At 45.2% G+C, this 21,352-nt stretch overlaps 1 protein-coding gene across 3 annotated transcripts in view; it reads right to left on the bottom strand.

The window, feature by feature from the left end:
• The window catches only part of CACNA2D3 (calcium voltage-gated channel auxiliary subunit alpha2delta 3), an 857,676-nt gene that overhangs the window by 197,750 nt on the left and 638,574 nt on the right, over positions 1-21,352 (bottom strand). The gene's annotated exons all lie outside the window — the stretch shown is intronic.

Here is a 21,352-nt window from a genome sequence, read left to right as displayed (position 1 = left end):
TTAGGTGGGAGAGTGAGGCACTCTCCCGTAGGGGTATTTTCCCCTTGGGAGGGTGGCCATGGCGCTCCCCACTAGAGAGAGTGGCCATTCCATTCCTATTTTGCCACAGGACCTGGTTGTCTCTGTGTATGTCTTTCTCATGTTTTGACCAGCCATCCACAGCATTCCACGGTCACTGCTGGTCGGTGGCTGCGTCATCCAGAGAAAGAGGCTCTCTATCCACTAGCATCACTAAGGTGGTAGGATGTGAATTCGAACTCCTCACGGCCACCACTGCTCTACTTCCTGACAATGAAGCCAGTGCAGAGAAAGCAGAGATCAGATACGAAACCAGTCCTGAACCATGGTGTGCACACCTGATCATGCTGTGCCTGGAATCTATATTCTTTAGGATGTTTCGTGTACCAACACATTCTCTCCTCATTATCCCCTTCCCTTTTTAAGGATTTTTTTAAAAAAAGCTGGCTTGAATTTCAAGCATAAATAGTCAACAGAGTCTCAGCTTGTATATACTGAGTGACTTTAATTTTTTTCCTTTAAAATGAACTACTTTAAAATTACATTTTAAGTGAAATATTCACAAACTTTGGTTCTTTAATGATTATTTAGAAACATGTTGATTGGTGTTCCTGTAGGGAACCTCTCGATTACCTCACTGCTAACTGAGATGAATTGCTGTGTTTAAGCACGGCTCATCCCCTGTACCTGTTTTCTGACTGAGAGGACATATATGCGGTCACAGATGGAGAGTGACAGAAAAGGAACTAAATTCTCCAGTCTCTGACTCCCAGGCCAGCTCTCCCTTCTCCCATGGGACTTGTCCTGGGACAAGTCCCAGGTCCACCACCCCACTCCCTCCTCCCTGCCTGAGGATCTTGTTACTGGGGCCGAGGCATCGTATATGGCATTTGTTAGTGTATCTGTAATCTGTAACTTCCTTTGAAAATGTGATTAACGAATTGCAAACGGTTTCCAAAGGTTTATAAACAGATACTTTGAGAGCCACAGGTAGGTTTGTAGTTTTTGGTGCCTGTTTTATGAAAAAAATATGTGAGGGAGAATTTAATAAGGAAAGATATTCTGTGCCATGAAATACTTTGAGGTGGAGTTTTAAATAAAGGCCAGATGTGGTGAACACACAGACTAGCCTGTGGCCTAGGAGGATGGGACAAGAGGGGCACCCATCTGAGGAGGGAGCTGGAACCATCTGGGGACACGTCAAGCACCATGACCTTCCCGGCCGTGTTAATTGTCTGTTGTAGGTGCCCTTTGTGTTACCTGACTTTGGAAGCATAATGGGATAGGCCACAGTGATGGCCAGGTTCATGTTGGTTTGAAAAACCCCAAAATGCTTTTGGTTTTTCTGTGTTCTTTTGGGATAGGCCAGAGGAAATTAGCTACACACATCTATGCAGCCTCTGTGAAACAAATATTGTGTGTGTTAATAATTGATAAACTGTACGTGCTGCTCCATGCTGCCAAGAGGAAGGAAGGAGCTGGGGGTGGGAGGCTCACAACTGGAGAGGAAGGAGTTTTGCCCAGAGCAAATGCCATCTGCAGAAGGGGCGTGGCCGACGGCCAGGAGCCAGACATTGTCTGGGCAGATGTTTCTCTCCCAGGGCAGACACAGCCCTCAGCTGGCAAACACCTTGGCCACATCCCCCGAGCTCCTGGCCTCCTCTTGTCTCAGAGGCTTAAGCGGCCATTTTAGGGGAAGGAAAGAAGGCCTGTCTTCTCTCCTCCACGCACAAGAGGGTAAGGTCTAGTGACCACTGTGCACTTCATTCCTTTGTCCCATCTATTCATTCCTTCGTCCCATCTATTCATTCCTTCACGTGCTCATTTGTTCACCCTCACACCCCGCAAACTGGTGGACCCTGAATATTGATCAGGTGCTGAGCCAGGCCCAAGTGAGCCGTGGAAAAGCACAGACAAGCTGTCAGAGGTTTATCTGACATGATTCACTACCAGTGGGTCAGTCCAGTTAGGAGATGAGTTAAAAGCCAGGGCCCCAGAGTCAGGCTCAGAACTCATCAGGTTTTTATCTACAGGCTGAGTACACTCTGGGACCAGTGTGTACTTGCCCAAGCTCCTCAGGGGCTAGTGTGCACTGGTGCACCTCTAGGATGAAGGGAATAGCATCCAGCTCACAGGGCTGTGGTGAGTAGCAAATGTATACAAGCGTGGCGGAGCATGGAGCATGCCCTAACAGATAGGGCTTGAGAACATGCCCACTGGGACAGCACCATTAACTGCTAGTGTCATTGCTGAGATACGGCAGCCCTGCCTCACCAAGCTCATCCCTAGAGAGTATATTCACAAGATAAAATGGTTTTTCAATGGTACAGTTGCTTAGTAATATTTTTATTCCTTTAAAGAGGTAGTTCAACTTGGCAAGGTGGCCAATTCTTCTCAAGGTCAAAGGGAAGGCTCTCAAATAAGGACATGGTTCCCCAGTCAAGTGAACAGACAGGCCTGTGACAGACTGATAGCCTCTTCCCCTACAATTTTCAAATCAAGGCCTGTGACTGTCACAGCATGTCTAGCTTCAGAGCAGGGGACTCTAGGAAAAGGGGCTCCCAGTGGCTGGTATCAGTCACTGTTCTCCTGGCTACAATCTGAACAGTTGGAGCATTTTCTGTCTTTTAAGGTTTTTTTTAAATCTATGTAACAACTGATCATTGTAGAAAGTTTGGAAAATAATGAAAAGCACAAGAAATGAAAATATATTTCCTTCACTACCACAATGCAAGGCTTATCACTTGGTATTCTACTATCTTTCCCAAAGGGTACTTTGAAGCACTTACCATTTTCAGTTTTCTAAGTTCATTGTTTCTCCAACAAGGAATTCATAAAATGTAGCAACCAATGATTGCTACCTGTTTCTAAGGTTAGAAAACCTTAGCCTGCTTTCTAAGTCACTGCCTTTAGCAAAAAAGAAAGAGAGGGAGAAGGAGAGAGAGAGAGAAAGGGAGGGAGGGACGGAGGGAAGGAGGGAGGGAGGGAGGCAAATGGCAAATGTTTTCTGCTGGCCAGCTTCAGAACCCTTGCATCCCACCGCCTTCATGAAGAGTGACTGTTTCTTGTGTCAGGCACTATGCTAAGCACTGTACATATCTCATCTAATCCTCACAATTCCAAGGGAGGGATAATTGCTTCCCTGATGGGAAAATGCAGAGCTCAAGGATGGAGGTCACTTGGTGATATGCTAATAGGCAGTGGGAATTAAGATGCAAAACCAACTCTTGCCTGGTTTCTGAGCCTCTAGTGTTCATCAGCCTCAGTGCTGCCACCCTTGACATGGTCTCCTTGCTAATACATGTCCTTAGCCCAGACAACAACTACTGATGGGACTGCACACAGCAAGCACATGAATGGTTGCGGAACCACTCTGGAAGTCAAATCCCACCAGCCATTCATGTCTCTGTTAACAGCGGTCTCTTTCAGGCTGCCCTGAAACTGGCCTTGATGGCCAAGGATGCAAGAATCAGTTTCAGATTCAGAACAACCACAATATACTGAGTGCAGTGAGCTAAATATCATGCTACATGCCCAATGCACCATGTCATACTGACACAATGCCCAGTAACCAAAATCTAACTCAGGGTCTCAGAGAATCCTTAGAGGGCCTGGCGATAGCACTGCAGCTAGGATTTCCATGAAATTCATGCTGGCCCCTTAGTGTATGACCCTGCAATAGAGTCTTCCAGGGAAGACACATGACTAGATAACACAGATATTATGACAGAGAAATTCTGATGAGCCTGTATTCAAAGAGGAAATCCCTGGTGTCCATGGGAAGATGAGAAGCTCAGATATACTGGAGGCAAACAGGGCCATGAGGGTGTGTCCAAAAGCAGCCAGAAGGTGGGAGAGGAGCAACAGGGCATGTCGAGACAGCAAGCCTTTTCCTTTTTCTAAAAGGTAACATGCATGCTCTTATTAATTAGTGTTTTTAAGTGTCTCAAAGATGAAAAGTCCTATGTGCCCTCTTAGTGTGATTACAAAATCCTTTTGATCGCTATAAAACTAAAACAGCTTTGGTATTTTTTAAAGAAACAACAATTAACAGGCTGCTTTGAAAACGCAAATGACCTTTATCTTAAATTGGTGTCCTCTGAGTCTCCGTGAGTCAGAGGCACTGTGTGTGGGGAGGAGGTGGCCTGGCCCCACCACCATTTTTGTAGGTGAAACTCAGCTTACTACTGGTGGCTAGATTTTAATTCTCATTCTCAAAAAACCAGTCTGTCCTACAATAGCAAGCTAGTCATAAAGATGACAGTCATACTGAGTGGTTAGGTGGCAGGAACTGTTTGCACCACAGCAAAAGAACCGGAAAAGGATTCTGATGCAGAGAGGAGAAGGGCTTACCTTCTGACTCAGGCGAAGGGCTGAGGCCAAGAAAAGACTGCCTCTCAGCAGAGAAGGAAAAAGTACCTTGGTACTACATACAAAACCAAGATGCATGTGGGCCCCTAGGAGAGAGGGACTCTGATAAATTAGAACACTGTGAGAAAAAAACTCTCTCTGAAGTTTCCTGAGCAAAGGTTAGATGCACAACAGCCTTCAGAATGAATTTCAAAGTTTCAGACAGAGTTGCACCAGGTCCCTGAACACAGATATGTGCCATATGCCATATTTCACATAAAAATCTCAAATACCACTGAGTGGTTAGGAGATTACATTGGGGGTAAAAAGAAGACCTGTACAATTTGAGAGTATGTCTGTGACATTTGACAAGTGACTTTTTGCTTGCATTTATATAACTTTACCTGGCATATTTCTTTTAGAAATGAGTTATCTATCAAAACAACATTGGGTGTGTAGAAACTGTCAGACTGTTTTGAACACAAGGTAGAATTGGTTTCAGTTTAGAAACTGTAAAGACAACGAGTTTCCTTATTCACTCAAGTGAAATCAGAGAACAGTAACACAACAGATGAGCCTTTGAATGATGCCATAGTGTGAGTTCTCATGTTGTTGGTATTCTCCTGCAGTCAGAATATTCCCAGTGCCCGATCCCCAGCCCTGTCACAGGAAAAGGACTCCATTCCCACTAGTTTAGCTTGGAGGGATGACAGTCAGAACATAGGGATCTCCCAAGTTCAGGGTTGTTGTGCTAAATGACACGAAGGGCAGGAAGCTGGCAACAAATTTGCAAGTGAAGTAAATAGAGAAATGAAGAAAGGAGGGCAAGGGATCCTTCCTTCCCAGCCAGCTGCAAGTCCCTGGACTCTGGTTTCTGCCTGTAATGGCATCAGTCTGTGTCAGACTGGTATGCCTTCATCACATGTGCACCAGTGAGTATGTGCGTGCGATCTTATTTAGGAAGCTGCTTGGCATGAGTACTTTATTTTGTTTCTCTTTTTCTGGTAATTTTTTCCTAGATATTTGTGAAGGAAGAGAAGACAGGAAGGGATCAATCTTTGTGGCACATCTTCCATGAAAGTTTCTCTGATTTTTTCCAGCTAGAGTCCCTTTCCCTTCTCTCCTGGGGTGGCCCTTGCCCTGCACTTCCCCAAGGACACAGGGCTTTGCAGCATAAACATGTATGTGACCATCTTTTCAACCCATCTCTTTTTTGACCTAGCCATGTCCTGACCACCAAACTAAGGTTCTCATCCATCATTAATCCATCCAGACCACTGGACTAGTGAATGAGCAAAACATTTAGTTTTCATATTTTTTAATGTGATTCTCAATTCTACTGATATATCTTGTAAAATAAATGTTTCTGGATGCTTGCTGGTATGACTAAACCCAAGAGACTTCTGATGTCGCTTACGACTCCAAGGAAAACCAAAGGTCTCCTGGTAAGGCTGACCAAGTCCTCTGGATCTTTCGGTTGTCTGTGAGCATGGATACGTGACAAAGGGTAAGTATAATCAGAGAGAAAGGCCAGCGGACCTGGCAAAGTAGACAGGGCTCAGTAAATTGCCACATCCGTTGCTTCTAGCTAAGTGTCTCTTGAAGTTGAATCACACCTCTCCACACTTCACACCACCAATTAATGTCATCCCCCATGATACCTCTCCCCCTAATGGGGATGAGTGCTTCTAAGCACCCCTGCATGGGTGCTATCCCTCTAACCCATTCTCTATTGTCCAATCAGGCAGGTGCTTCTGCTATAAAAACAAAGCATATCACAGTTTGGTCTGGAATCCTCATGGCTCCTCATGTTCTTTAGGATGATGTCCAACATTCCAGAGTGTACAGTCTCCACCACTCTGACTCAGCTGGCTGTTCTGGCCTCTTCTCACCACTTCCTACCTCTCACCACATTCCCCAGTAGACTAAGCAGGCTACTAAAATGTCATTATTATCCTTGCCTTCAAGTTTCTGCATACATCACTCCATCTATTTCTAACACTCTTCACCCCAACTCAAAGTCCAGTGACCCTCAGAACTCAGCTGAGACATCAGCTCTGGGAAGTCCACACTGGCCTGTCCTTGGTCAGTTGAAGTCACTCCTACATCCCCCTCAGCCTCCCATGGTAGTTCTATCTCCAAACCTATTACATTGGACTGCAAATTCACTGCTTACTTGCAGTGCCCAGGAGAATGCCTGGTAAAGAGGAGGTTGTCCATAATTGACTGATGAATGAGTGAGTAGAATAAATGAACAAATTAGGATGTACATCTACTTGATAAACACATAGGTAGCACCAACTATGTGCCTGGCCTGTTCTAGGCATTTTTGTGAACATGAACTCATTTAATCCTTATAACAATTGCATGTGGTAGGCACTATTTTTGTCCTCATTTTTTAGCTAAGGGAACTGAGTCCAGGGAGGTTGAGTGACTTGTTGAAGGTCACACAGCTGATAGTAGCAGAGCTGAGGTTGACCCCAGATGTCTGTCCTCAAAGATTGATCTTCTCTGTGGAGAAATATGTACCTATGGACCTGAGGTTGCTCCTGGCACCTGCCTGAGATGCATTTTGCCAGGGCACAGGAAGAAGATGATGCCAAGGTGACCTGTGGTAGTCATCAAGGCGACCTGTGATTCCATACCCGGCACAGCCTAGTTTCAATTTAACTCCCAAAAGAATCTTTCCATTAAATATACACACACACAGGCACACGGGGGTGGGGTGAAAGTAGGTTTACTATTCTTTGTATGGAAAATAACACAATAATTAATAAATAGTACAAGAATAAGCTCTGTTTCATGTACTCACAACTGTAAATCTACTTCTGCCCATCCCTGTATATATAAATTTAGGTTTGTATTTGAGCTTTCACTGAAGGAGTGGCCAACCCCAATTGCTCCTAAAGCCTCTGCAGTACTGGGAGTCAGATGAATGCCTTTGCTCCTCCCAATTACTCTTCCTGGAGTGCAACAAGACCTAAACTCTCCAGGGAAAGTGAGCACTTGGGACAGTTTGAATATTTTACCCTATTCTAATATCCAAAATACATTTCTGAAATCCCTATACTTCTTTACTGGGGAGAAGGTTACAATACTCTGTGATGCCTATTATCTTCCTAATGTCCCAGATAAATGCTGTATCTGATATTTCTCCTCTTTTCTCTGTTTAACCTTCCCATCCCCAAGAAATTAAGCTGAGCTTGCTAGGTACTCCCTTCTGCTTTGGCATATTTCTGTTAGGAAGGGCTGCTGCTTCAATTTAAATCTACCTGGAGTATTCTTTGGCAAAGGGGTCCTTGGGCTTTTGATTGAATTGGAGGTAAGTGTGTGTGTGTGTGCACAAGGGTGTGTGTGTATATGTGTGTTCCTTCTAGATGATGTTCTAGATCTTTCTCTCATAAAGTGCAGCCTCACCTCCGCATGGGGTGAATTGCATGCCTTTGTCTGTTGGACTTTGGTTTCATAGGCATTGGGTCCAAATGGGAGAAGTCATGTGGTCAGTGTTCCCTTGACTTGTTCCTCAGGAGATATCCATACTTCCAAGGAGCAACACACACAGAAAGCACTGAATTTCAGACTTCAACCCAGAGCTCCCTGGGTTGAAGCTGGCTGGCCAGCCTGTCATTTGGGATTTTTGGCCCTGGCCAGCTGGTACATGAAAGCATTCAATCTTGTAAAATCCCCAGCCACAGGCCAAAGAAATGCCAACCATTGAGTGATATTCTATCGTACAATCTATTGTGTGTGTGTGGGTGGGGGGGTAGTCATTAGGTCAAGGGCAGGGATAGACGCCATCTCAAGGAGAAAGAGACAAGTGAGATTGGAAACTTCTAGCCAAAACCTGCCTGGCTTAGCCAAGCTACTCTCCTGTGTCAATATTCCAAATGTGTGAGTGTCTCCCTTTGACTTGTGAACATCACAGAGAGAAAATATGGAAATGGCACCTGGGAGGTATTCTCCCAAACATAGCAACTGTGGCAGTGGGTAAAGAGCTAATGGTTCAGGCACCTCCTCAATGAAATGCAATGGTCAGTTCAGGGACTGTGGTAGGGGCTCAATTATTGTGCCAAAAAGCCCATGATCTCAACCTTTTTATTTGCATTCTTTGGGTCTTATCATTTAGGATTATGTAAAAATGACAGCTGCTTATAATTATTTGGAGGTTTGAGCTGCAATAATTAAAAACAGCTGCCTTTATCTTACCGCTACCAGACTTAACCCCGCGAGGTTGGGTCTACTGCACTTCAAAGAAGGAAGCAAGAAATAAAAGAAAACTCCACACATTACTAACAAATTTCTAGTGATTCATTTAAATGTATAACCAGTTATTCCAACAGCCTTCAAACCTTTAATTATCTTTTAAATATATATAATTTGGAACTGCTAATTAGATAGCAATTTAATGCTCTCATGGGGATTCAGATGCACCGTCTTTCTAAAATGCAAACTCCCAGAGGAATATCATTGGCATTCAGATGATTGAATTCTTCAGTTATTCAAATGAGTATGGGCATTTACCCTATTGGAATCATTTGAATATTCTGCTGTCAGCCCCAGCCGTAGGTTTACTGGACTCCTCCATAGATGGAGGGTAAGGCTAGGTTTTCTCCAAATCCAAGTCCAACTTTCTGGAGAGAAACTAGTCATCAGGTCTGGAGACATAACCTCACTCTACAGCTCAGTCCATTCTCCTCTTAGATGCAGATGGCTCTGTTTTCCTGTTTTAAGGAGGAACATGCTTTCCTGGAATTCATAGTTGAGAAAGCTTTAAGGTTCCCTTCCCAGGAGTTCTCCATGCTGGTCTGACTGCTATTGTCTGGGCAGTTAACATTTTAATTAATAACTCTCTCCCCCAACAGGCTCCTGCAGATGGAGGAGTGAGGGTTTCATTCTGCCTAGAACTTCCACTTCCTGCGTACTCCTACCCATTGAGATGGTCCTTTAAATTATATAAAGATGTGTGTCACATGGAGAAAAGCAATTGATCAATTAGATGACACTGGGCAATGACAGAAACCAGCTCTCCCATCTCTCCTGCAGCATTCCTGAGGTGGGCTGGTAGCTAGCAGCTGAGCCTCATTTCCCCCACCAGGCGAAGGAGGTGCAGACAAATCTATATGAATTGTTAAGAGATCATTATTCAACACATTGCATGTAATTACATTTTGATGAGCTTTTTATTGCTAATTCATCATCCAAGATGGGGCACTCTAGATATGAAATTAATCTAGTGAAACAAAGGTCACAGTGTGTCCAGTGGAAAGAACACCTTTGTCCTCATTAAATTCTTTTGCCAAACAATATAGCAACAATAATGCTATCTCTAAACCAAATTTCCTTAAAGTGCCTTCTGGATTATTATCAGCATAATGTCATTGTTCTTGGTCCTTCTAAATGCAAATATGGATTCTTTAAGCATGCTGGGACCTGAAGCAAAATAGAAGATGTGCCTGATGCCATCATGTTAATGCAAAGGTCTGTGTGGGTGCACACAGAACTGTAGTCAAGGTTCCAGTCTAGAGTAAAATCAGTCCTGGCAGAGAAATATCAATCCATTGGTGTCTTGGCTTGAGTCCTCTCTGAAGCAGATCCTAAGGCCAGGACTCAAAAGCAAGTTTTTTACTTGAGATGGGTTCCCAGGGAATGCCCACAGGAACAAGGCAAAGAGACTCAGAGACAGAGAAGGGCAGGCAGCCAATGCTAGGCACATCACTGAGCACATTAGCACTGTGGGCTCTGGGAGCTGAATCCCACTGGGAGCTCTGGCTCCAGCGTGGAGCAGGTGCCTGGAGATATCCCACCTGTGTGGTGTGAGTGCTCACTGGTCTTGAGTAGAGGGATGCCAATCCTGGCACATCTGGCCTGCTGTGTGCCTGAGAAAAGTGGAATCCAGAAGCCAGAGACCATCTTTACCTAGGTGCTGGCAGCTACAAGCCAGGCTGGTACATGTGGAAATGGTGAGGGCCAAGGGCAGATGGGCAGGCATCAGCAGCAACTGCTGCATGAAGCATGTTTCCAAAGAGAAATTTGTCAATAAAACCTCCAGCCGCTCTTCCTAGTCCTTTGGAAGTCTGTTTTAAATCTACCAACAGATTCTGTACAGGACATATTGAACATCCCCTTGCCTCAGGGACTTTGTGTACACAGTTCCCTATGCCTGAATCAGTCTCCACAGTCTTGGCACAGCAAATTCTATTCTTCTGTTAGGACTTCAGTGCTCAGCTGAAATGTCTTCCCTAAGATGGGTTCTCCCTGACCATCCAACTCAGGGAGGTGCCTCTCCCTGCTTTTTTGTTTCCTCAGATCCTTGTTTCTTTAGAGAGTTTATCCAAAATGTGTACAACTTTTCGTTTGTTTACTTATCAACTTAAAAAAAAAGTATCTTCTCCATGAGATTGCAAACACCAAATGAAGGGGAAGTTCTGTCTTATTTTACCACTAGATCCCCAGCATCTAATAGAATGCCTGGCACATGAGAGGTGTTCCATGAATACATGGCAGAGGAAAGGACCAGTGGGAGGGAGAGAGGGTGGGGAGGGAGATGAGGAAAGGAAAGAGGGAAGGAGGTAAGGCAGGAGGAAGGAGGGAGGGAGAGCTCCAGAAGCACATGATTGAGGAGATGACACTTGTGCATTCAGGTGTCTGAACATCCCGTTGCCGCTTCTGTTGTGCTGAACTGCATCACCAACTGCGACCTCAGCTCACAGGCTGCAAACCAGCAACCTGCAGCCTTCCCCAGCCACCTCTTCCACAGCTAGACACCACGTCCTTTTATAAATTCTATTTCTTGCAGTAATTTCCACCTCAGTGCTTAACCATATGCTGTCATTGTGTGATCAATTCTCTATATGTGAGCCATCTCTCCCTGTTTGTTTGTTATTCCACTTCCTCTGCTAGGTACCACACCAGACCCTGCATGCACTGGGTGAACAAAATAATCTGTCTAGAATCTTCAGATTGCTTGTTGTGCCGTGAGGGGGCACACGAGTCAAGATACTTCTGTAAGGTAGAGCGAAGCCCAAACTCTAAGGCCTGAGCAAGAAGCTTGGTGGGAGGAGGAGAGACTTCTGGGGGTCTAGGGGTGGTGTGGGGTTAAGAGGAAAGTTTTGTGAGGAGGGAGAGGGAGGAGGTTCAGATTGTAAATACGCATAGAGCATGTGTCAGAGCAGCACCCAGCAGCAGTCTCCAGACCTGCAGATCCCATGGGTATATCAGCCAGGCTGCTTCGGTTGTAAGCAACAGAGACCAATTTTTTTAATCAACAGGGACCAAAAGGGGCATTCATGAGAAGTGTAAATAAATAAAGGAATTGACAGGGGATCTTTTCCTCTTATCTTTTCCCTGCTCTCCCTCCCCTCCTTCCTTCCTGTTTTCCTTCCTCCATTATTTCCTCTCTGGCTTTCCTTTCTTTTTTTTTAAGTATTTTGTATTAATTATGCTATTACAGTTTTCCCAATTTACCCCCTTTATACCCCCTCTGCCCTACACCCCCCCAACCCTCCAGCATCCCCCTCTTAGTTCATGTCCATGGGTTGTACATATAAATTTGTGGAGTTCTCTGTTTCCTATACCATTTTTATCTCTCCCCATCTATTTTATGCCTACTAATTATGCTTCTTCTTCCCTGTACCTTTTCACCCCATTCCTCCCTTCCCCCTCCCCACTGAAATCCCTCCATGTGATGTCCTTTCCATTTCATTCTTCCTTCCTCCTATTATTTCTTCTTTCCTTTCTTGTCTCTCTCCTTCTCTCTGGGAAGGGTAAAGACTTAAGGAAAGCAGAGCTCCCATCTACTACTAATACCTTTGTATCAGTCAGGGTCCCAGCAGGAAGCACATGGCACAGCCAAGCTGGCTAATTAAGGAAAGTTTAATAAAGGGGCTATTGTAACAGTGTGAGTAGGGTGTAGAAAACTCCAAAAAATGGGGCAGTGCCCTGAAGCTAGAAACAGTGGGGACCTTTCCCTCCATCTGTATGAAGGGTCAAAGGCAGGAGCAGTCCCAGGAGCCCGCAGAAAGAGCAAGGGAGGATAGGTGGCTTTAGATTGAGTGCAGCAGATCCCAGAGGACACAGGGTTGAATGGACACTGACTGCCCCCTCCTCTCACCATTTCCTATGGGTATGCCCCCAGGAGTAAGCCCTACCCACAGCCCAGATCAAAGGGGACATTGCTGTGCTCCGCACAGGTTGGTCTGCTGGACAGAGAGCAGAGGGAAGGGAAGGCTTGTCTGCAGCAGCCAAGGGAGGCTTTCTAGCCCAGCTTTTGTTCTGTAAGAGAACCTCATACTCATAACATAGCTTCAGAATTAAGGGAAGTTCTTTCAAGCACACAGGTTAAATTGTATGAAAAACAGCAGTGCCTATTGTCATTTTTTTTTCCTGATGATTGACCCCACTTTACTTTATCACTGACACAGTGCTTGGGGTAGGCATCAGTTAACATCTGAGATAAGCACTAACATGCAGGATGTTTTGAGGATGTAGGAGGGAAAACACACTGAAACACACTGGGGTATTCGGCGCAGAGCCTGGCCCCTGAGGCCCTTACTAACAGTTGCATTGTTACTGCTAGTTCCCTATTTGCTAAACCCCACCTATGCCCTGAGTGTCTATGTACACACCTGGCCATAGAACTTGGGGACAGAGGCTGTTGAGGTTCACAAAACAGGGTGTAGCTCCACTGCACAGAAATCCAGGCACCCCACTAACTTGTTTAATCCCCAAACTCAGGAGGTGTAAGTGGCCCCAGTTCAGGGCTTGCATGCTTCCACTCAAGTGTCCAGACCTGGGCAGTTCAAACAGTGTCCTCAACAATTTCATCAAGAGGAAAGCACGCAAGGCTCTGTTTTTGCTTTTACCAAATGATGTATTTCAAAAAGAACAGGCTCGCTACGTGGGGGTCACACAGTCTTGTTTATTTTTTCTCAGCGAACTCACTCCTCTGAGCAGATACATTTACTAAGCATCCATTAATTCTTTCTTTTAAACTAAATGGGATGGATTCAGACCAGGCTGGAGCTGGAGCCCCCCGCCTCTGCAGAGAATGTGGTTGTCAAGGAAGGCAGCCTCAGCACCAGGCACATGGCGGTGCCCGGGTGCCACCTACTGGACAGCCTCTTTCAGTTCAGCAGCCTGAGCAAAAGGCCAGGATTCCAGCATCTGAGAACCACAGAAAGGTTTGTATGCATGCCACCTCCTCTGGGAAGCCCTCCCATATCAAAGGACACCCTTCCTTGAGCAAAGTAAACACTTCCCTTAGGATCCTATAGATCTTCTTGGCTCCTCTGGCTGTTGAGAAACTCTTCTTTGTGCACTGAGCTTTTTGTGGGTAGAGACATTCTTCTACCTGCTTCTATGTCGCCGTTAGTTAGCCCAGTGCTTGACTCCAGGAACACCTGATGAATGCTTGCTGACTAGCAGGGCAGAGGGAAAGGTGAAAAGAAAGGAGGTTTCGACTGATTGCATGTGTCTCAACTTCTGCCCCTGACGTAGCAAGGATTCAACCAAGGATTCATGAGTGAACATGTGGCACCTGAACTTCTCATTTACTGTAGGAAATTGGTACCCAGACACTTAGTCATCAGCATCCTTCAAATATCATCAAAATCATTCAACAAATATTTACTGACTACCTTCCTCTCTACAGCAGCGAACTCACAGGAATTCACAAGGGACAGGAAGGGGCAGGTTGAACACATAGATCTTTACCAAGAGTGTTATGTAAACCAAGGAAACTAAAACAGGGGGTGTGATGAGGGGCAACAGAGGAGAAGTGTGATTCCTTTGACTGGGGGCAGGGACATCTCTCTATAGGGGTGACCTCTGAGACAATAGGTGAAGGATGAGAACAAGCCATCACGGATGTATCTGGGACAAGATTCTAGGCAGAGGGAAGAGCAGGCACAAGGATTCGAAGCAGGAAGGCTTCTGAGGACTGGAAGAGGGCCAGAGTGTGGCTGGAGAACACAGGAGAGCACTGTGGGCAGCCAGCACTGGGCCCAGGCCCAGACAGATAGGGTTATGGAGCCAGGTCTAGTGGGGTTCAAGGCTCAAGTCAGGAGTTTTGGTTTTACTTTAAATGCCAGGGGAGCACAACATCTGAGTGATATCTGTGAAAGCCCTTCCGACTGCTGAGTGAATAGTGTTGGGGTAGGGTGGAGGAGGGGGGCAAAAAAAGATGTCCAGAGAGTAGCTGAAATAAGACTGAAGTATCTAGGAGAGACAGTATGGTGGCCCTGTCCAGGGGGCAGTGACAGAGAAAGGTGGGTGGGCTTGGGGAGCCTTTGGGAGCTAGATCCAATTAGATACCAGGGTGGATGGCTTCGAAGAGGAGTCCAGAAAAAGCCACTGCTGGAGGCTTTTTGAAGAGTTTGAACCCATTGTTCAGCACCTGTTGTACTCAAAAGAACCCTTAGCATTTGCATTCAGTAGTTGTGGATGGGAAGAAGAAATTAAGAAAGTAAGCACTGTTGATTCCAAGAATTATACAAAGAAAGAACACTATTAGGTGCTGGATGGAAAAAAAAAACCCTTACGTAATTGAGGATCTGCACAATAATATAAAAATCAAATTTAATTTCACATTGAATTTTTAAAAATTATACAGAAACTCCTCACACAGCCCACTGCTTGAGCCAAGTCTGTGGATTTCAACAAGGATTTTAATAGTGGCCCTACCTTTTAAGCTCCTAAGTAAACTGGTGTTTGATATGCACTGTCTGCTTAGCATTTAACATATATTTACATGTGTCCATAGGCATGTCTACTTAAGTCCATGTGAGAAGACCATGGTGTCAGAATATTTATATTTATTCACACATGTCAATGGCATAGTCAATGACGACCTTCTGCAAGGGTCCACCTGCCTCCCGTGTGCAAGAGCAAAGAGGCATGAGAAAATGAGCTGCCAGGATGTTCATAGGACAAGAAGCACAATCAGTGTTTAGCATGGGGCAGGGACAGTCAAGGAGTGACACAAGGGAAAGGCTGGTGACATCAGACAGAGCTCAGGCTGTGGAGAACCAGTGGCTGGATCAGCAACAGTGATGAATTCCAAAGGGAGAGGAAGGCTCTGGAACAGGTTAGGAAGATGGCACAGTTATCTGTGGAATGTGAGCTCGTTAAAGAGTTAACCTGAGTTTTACAGAACAGCAGAAGTGGTTTTCGTGTCTGCATGTCCTGATTTAGATAACCTGGCAGCTGAGGCTCACCCGATGTGGCTAACACTTCCTACCTGCTGGCTTGCATCACACAGTTTGGTTTAGGGAGTGGATATGCTTCAGAACTGGGTCCAGATTGCTGAAGTAGCCAGAGAAGCATGACCAAACTGGGGAGATCATCGCCCTGGTCGTGGACTTGATGCCCTACATTCTGGACGACTCTGTACTTTCACTCCCAGAGAAGCCACAGCCTGTGAGGATAGCAGTGAGGGGGGCTGGGGTCACAGTGGAGGAGGCTAAGAAGCCACCAACTGTTTGCATGATGAAACAGTGCCAGGAGGTAGAGGTGGTGCTAAAGTTTGTTCTAATTCACCTTTAGGAAAGAGGAGGTCCTATAGTCAAGCCATTTTATTTAGAAGAGCCCCAGATATCTGGTCACTCTCTAGACCTACTCTGTCACATGTGGCTCTTGAGCACCTGAAGTGGTGTGGCTAGTCAGAACTGAAATGTGCTGTGGGTGCCAAATACACACCAGATTCCAAAGATTAGTAAGAAAAAAGGATGTAAAATATCTCATTATTAAATTTCATATTGATTGTGTGTGGAAACAATGTAATTTTGAATTTATTGGGTTAAAATATTCTTAGACTTAATTTTACCTGTTTATTTTTTACTTTTAGAGGTGGCTACTAGAAAGTTTTAAATTTCCCAGGCAGCTCATGTTTGTGGCTCCCATTGTGTGCTTCCTGGACAGTGCCAGTCTAGACAGGTTCTAAATGCAACTGTCCAGTGATGACCTTGTGATTTGTCTATGCGGCTGCAGAGACCAGCCTCTCGGTCACTCCTGCCCTCCACACACTCTGCCTTCCATTTCCTGAAGAACCAACCAATGGAGCAGAGTGAATTCAGCATATCTTAACTAATCTGGGTTAGGGCCCCAGGTTCTGGCACTTTTGAAGAAGCCATCAGGTGTTCCCATCTTATCACTTAGTGCCTCAGCTTCCTGTAGGTGACACAGAGATACCTGCCTTCCCCACAGAGAATCCAGCTCCTCGGCCTGGCCCTCACAGTATCTACAGTCTGACTCTGGGACCTGCTAGACCATCTTCCCAGGTCTGATCTCACACACACCCTTCCTTTGAGCCTCTAGGCCTTTCCACAGCACCTATATCCTTGTCTTGCTATTAAATGAGTCAATGATTAAAAGCTTTAACACATGTAAAACACTTCCAACAGTGCCTGTCACAGAAAAAGGAATCAACAAATATGAAAAAAAATACTAAGACCAACAATACAAACACAAAATGCATTTTTCCTTAGTAGTGTCTACAGTTACCTATATTCCCTATAAGTATTAAGTCTTATTGACCCTATTAGATTTTGAGTTCTCTGAGGCAGCACACATTTCTGTAACCACTCCTGGCAGCTGTCTCAGGCCTAGAGCATAGTGGACATTCAGCAAGCACGGGAGGAATGAAGGAAGATTTCTCTCCGTGTCCCCACCTCCCATGTCATCCACCACCACACCCATGGGCCCATGAGACTGGCAAATTTTCATCCAGAATAGAAACCTGCCAGCATCCTTCCCCATCTCCTGGGCTTGCAGACACAGAACAAACATCTTCTGGCAGATTTCAATGTGGGCTTCCTGGAAACAAGTCTTAGACGTCGCCTGCCTCAGGCTCCTCTGGGCAGCCCTGCCGGCCCTGTGGCTGCTGGAAGGGGGCCTTCTTTGTTTTCGCTTGGTGGTTTGGCCAGGCCCACATTCCAAGCCTCCTTGAAGAAGGAAATCAACTCTTCTAAAGGGGGAAGGTAGAGGGGGAGATGGATCACCAAAATCTCAAAAAAAAAAAAAACAGATCATGCTAAAAGTGACACTTTCCCAGCCTTATCTCCCTCTATGCTCTGATGGGCAAAAGAAAAAGAGACATATTTGGGGCTCCACATTTTAAGAAAAATCCATAAAGCTCTCAAAGACATGGGAAGAAAAAAGCGCAAAACAAACCAACCTAGACATTAACTATAAGTAACCATACTTTGAAATATTTTTAACATGAATGTTAAAGAGCAGTAGAGACTAAAAACAAATTTCCAAATGTTTAATACTACTCAAAAAGCATTCCTTAAAATCTAACTTGAATCCCTCCTGCTGTGCTGTTGACTTGTTCCCCACCCAGGGAGTAGATATGGGCCCCCACCCACAAGATGGTCCCCAGCCCACTCGATGATTGCTAAATCAGCCCCTAGTCCAACTCAGGACCCAGCGCACCAGGTGCCAAGGCAGGACCCAGCGCACCAGGCACCAGTAAACGTTTGTTAAATCTCAGTTAGCCTACTAGAAGTGACAAGCTGGCGGCAAGGAGATAGTGGCTGAGAAACAATTGCGTAAAGACTAAGGTTAGCCCAGTTATCAAAGAAAAGTATTACTTTAACAGTTTTGCCAATTAAACCAAAGCAAGTCGACTCAGTAAGGCCCCTACATCTGAGCTGTTTTTGGAGACACTTCATGATTCACGCCCAAATCATACAAGATTAAAGAAAACACTGGATAAAATCAGGCCAAACATTAAGTTCAGGGGAAAGATTTTATTGGACAAATTAGAAAAATATTGGTATTGTGCTTCAGAGAAACCCACTTCTTTCCTCTGGCTGCAGGGGCAGAAACAACCTCAATGGCAGATGGAGAGGGAATACGAGTTGTTTTAAGTGAGTCTGCTCCATCCTCTCACATTGGCTGCGACCCCACACTCACACCCAACGTGCTAATCTGGTAGCCTTGGCCAGAGCTGAGGGGAATGTGCATTTTTAATAAGGATTTGATTATATGGCTGGCCTCGGGAGAAAGCGAGTCAGGTTTGGATGAGGGTTCCTTGCCTGAAGCCTCAGCTAGCCAAGGGTGCTGCTGGCAGCTGGCTGTCCCTAGTCATGTGTGAGAGTTCTGACCAGGGTGGACTCTGTCTGGGGCAGATGCTGGGTTTGCAGGGAAGTTCACAGACTATAGTAGGTGAAGGACCCAAAGTAAGTGACCATGAAAACTGCAGTTTTAGAGGATGCCTTCATTCATTCATTTCCAGGGTTCTGACTGTGTGCTGAGTGGATTGGTGGTGAGGGAAAAGGTGGGAGAAGCTTTCAGCTCTTGTTGTTTAGGTGAACAACAGCAACAACAACAACAAAAAAAGAGAGATGAACAAATCTGTACATGCCAAAGCCGGGAGTATTCCATCTGCGTAGACCAGGTCTTAACTATCACATCCATGTACTGCAGCTTCAAGTATTATTCTTATTGCTATTGTAAAAACAAATATCATCAACAAGTTTGTTTTCCTCATGAAATGGCTCAACAGAACCATATAGTACTCTTGTTGTCTGTCTTCTAGACCAGAGTTGGTCAGGAAAACAGCCTGTGTGTGTGCCTGTGTGAGAGCGAAACACAGAGTGACAGCAAAACAAAAAGAGAGAGGAGAGCCAGGTAGACAGGCACAGACAGGCCTTGCTGAAGTTTCACAGACTAAGCTGATGGCAGACTGAAATTAGGACTGAATGCAGATTGCGTTAGTCCAAGGACCCTGTATCTGTTCAGGTGTATGTGTGTGTATCTGTGTATGCAATCCCTCATCAATGTTTACCATAGTAATCTGAACCAATCAAGTACTCAGAAACTATTTTTTAGGTCCCCCCTAAGCATTGACCACCCCATGTCCCCCCAAACTTGTTAGCAGCTGAGCTCAGATCCATAGAGCCAATATAACACAAACAGGGTGCCAGGTTAACCACCACTGTCCCCACGATGTCCCAGGGCCTGCTTTGCTACACAAAGCTCTTTGCTGGCATTATCTCATTTACTCTCACTACCAGTCTGAGATATATACACTCTGGTTATGGCAGGATCATAGAGAAATTGATGCTTGACCAAAGTCCCACACCTGGGATATGACAGGACCAGGAGCCCAGGGCAGCCTCTGTATTGCTGAAGTTGAGGTCCTTCCATTTTACTATCTTTTTCCCAGGAGCAAAACTCAAGACAGCATCAACATCCACCTATTGATCACATGCAGATGGATGAGTTCATGTAATTCTCAATGACTGGCATTGCTCCAAACCTCTTCTAAAGATCCCATGGCCTCAGGGTAAGAGACAGATGAATGGCCTGGCTATTCCTTAGGTTCTTATCACTGATCAATTGCAATATGGTTCATCTGGTTTGGATTTTCACAGGTGAGATATGGGGAATTTGCTTGGGCTGTCCCATTTACGGGAACTTGACCCTGGTTACCACTTTCGGTGAAACATTTCAGTACAACGTCTTAGCAGTGAGAAGAACAAAAATGATTCATATTTGCACTATTAGGATATGATTGGTGTCGACTGATTAGCCTGCTTTTCTGAGAGCCTCTTGGCTGCCCCCTCAGGGGCCGTGGCTCTGAAAAGTGCATCCGATGGACTGCTTGCACACAGACCTTTCACTGCATGACCAGAAGGACCTTGTGAGCTGACTGTGCAGATGGGAGCTTCTCATTGCCATTGCAGCAGAGAGAGAGAGGGAAAGTACCTTGGTGACTTCTGACATCTGGTTCCATTTCATCCCTTCTTTAAAAGCTGATAAATGGGAAGTTAATTCACTCACTGGCAGAAGATCCAGGTTTGATTGTTTCATTTAGTCTGTTCCACTCCAACTGGGAGTAAATAAGCACTAGGAGCCCAGAGTGAGCCACACCAAACACGTAACTTGTACTGCTCCCAACAGGCAACCCCAGCTGGGCTGCTTGGAAATGGGCAAAGTGCTCAGCTTTCAGACCTAAATATGTTTTTAGACTTAAATATCCTTAAAAAGTTAGTATCTTTTTAAATAAGACCTTTCAATAATTCTGAGTTACATTTGGAACTAGCTAACCAGTTAACTCAATCTTTTCCAGATAAAAAGAATGTGGAAATCAAATATTACCATAATTCCCATCTGAAAGTGTGCATATGGGATCCACATGATGTGGCCATGACTCCATTAATACCAGGGCGATTAGAGCAAAGCTGGATGATGATGGAGCTCAAACATGAACTTTTTCTAAACAATGAGTCAAGCGAGAAGCACACTGGTCCCCACAGTGCCTCGTCAATAAACATTTGCATAGCAGGCAGTGCCATTCTTTTCTAATTTTGATGAAAGAGAAAAAGACGTGTGGGGCGGTGGGTACGTGTGAATGTGTGTGTATGTGTGGAGCGCTACAGGAAACAACCTGCAGTTTCTTAACTTTCAAAAGCAGAATTTACTGTATTACTCTTTATAACTTTACATCTTCTTTAAAATGAGCTACATACACACAAACCAAAAGGGGTACCCTTTCCTCAACACATTACCACTAGTCCAGAGACAGCAAAACCATGGCACACTCGCTACCAGAGCCCGGCCAGTGTCCACAAGAGATGCTGGTAGTGGACCGGGGCCTCCTGCCCCACAAGTCTGGCTGCACTTCAGAATCAGCCTCTCCCCAGAGATTGGGGTGGACAGTGATACCATGAGCTGTGCTGGATTTGGCCTAACCCCACTCACTTCTGAGCAAGTGAAACTACTGCTGAAAGAAAGTGGTTTACATGTCAGGGCATCAAACAGGGCTACTGGATACGATTTCCACAGGACATGGAGAATATCTCAAGTGTTTTAATTAAACAAAAAAGGTATTGTTGAATCCCTTTCATGCAGGAGGCACTGGGCTTAGGCAATGTAATTTGGGGGCAAATCTTATTGTGATCAATTTCCAGGGATCCTAAATCTAATTTGTTGTATCAAATGTAACTTGCAACAAGTAAGTCTTGGGTTGGCGAGTGAG

The sequence above is a fragment of the Phyllostomus hastatus genome, unplaced genomic scaffold, assembly GCF_019186645.2.
Source record: "Phyllostomus hastatus isolate PE091 unplaced genomic scaffold, TTU_PhHast_1.1 phas_contig_16, whole genome shotgun sequence".
NCBI classification, from domain to species: domain Eukaryota; kingdom Metazoa; phylum Chordata; class Mammalia; order Chiroptera; family Phyllostomidae; genus Phyllostomus; species Phyllostomus hastatus.
The sequence above is the reverse complement of the archived record's forward strand: the minus strand, read 5'-3'. Positions and strand labels throughout refer to the sequence as shown.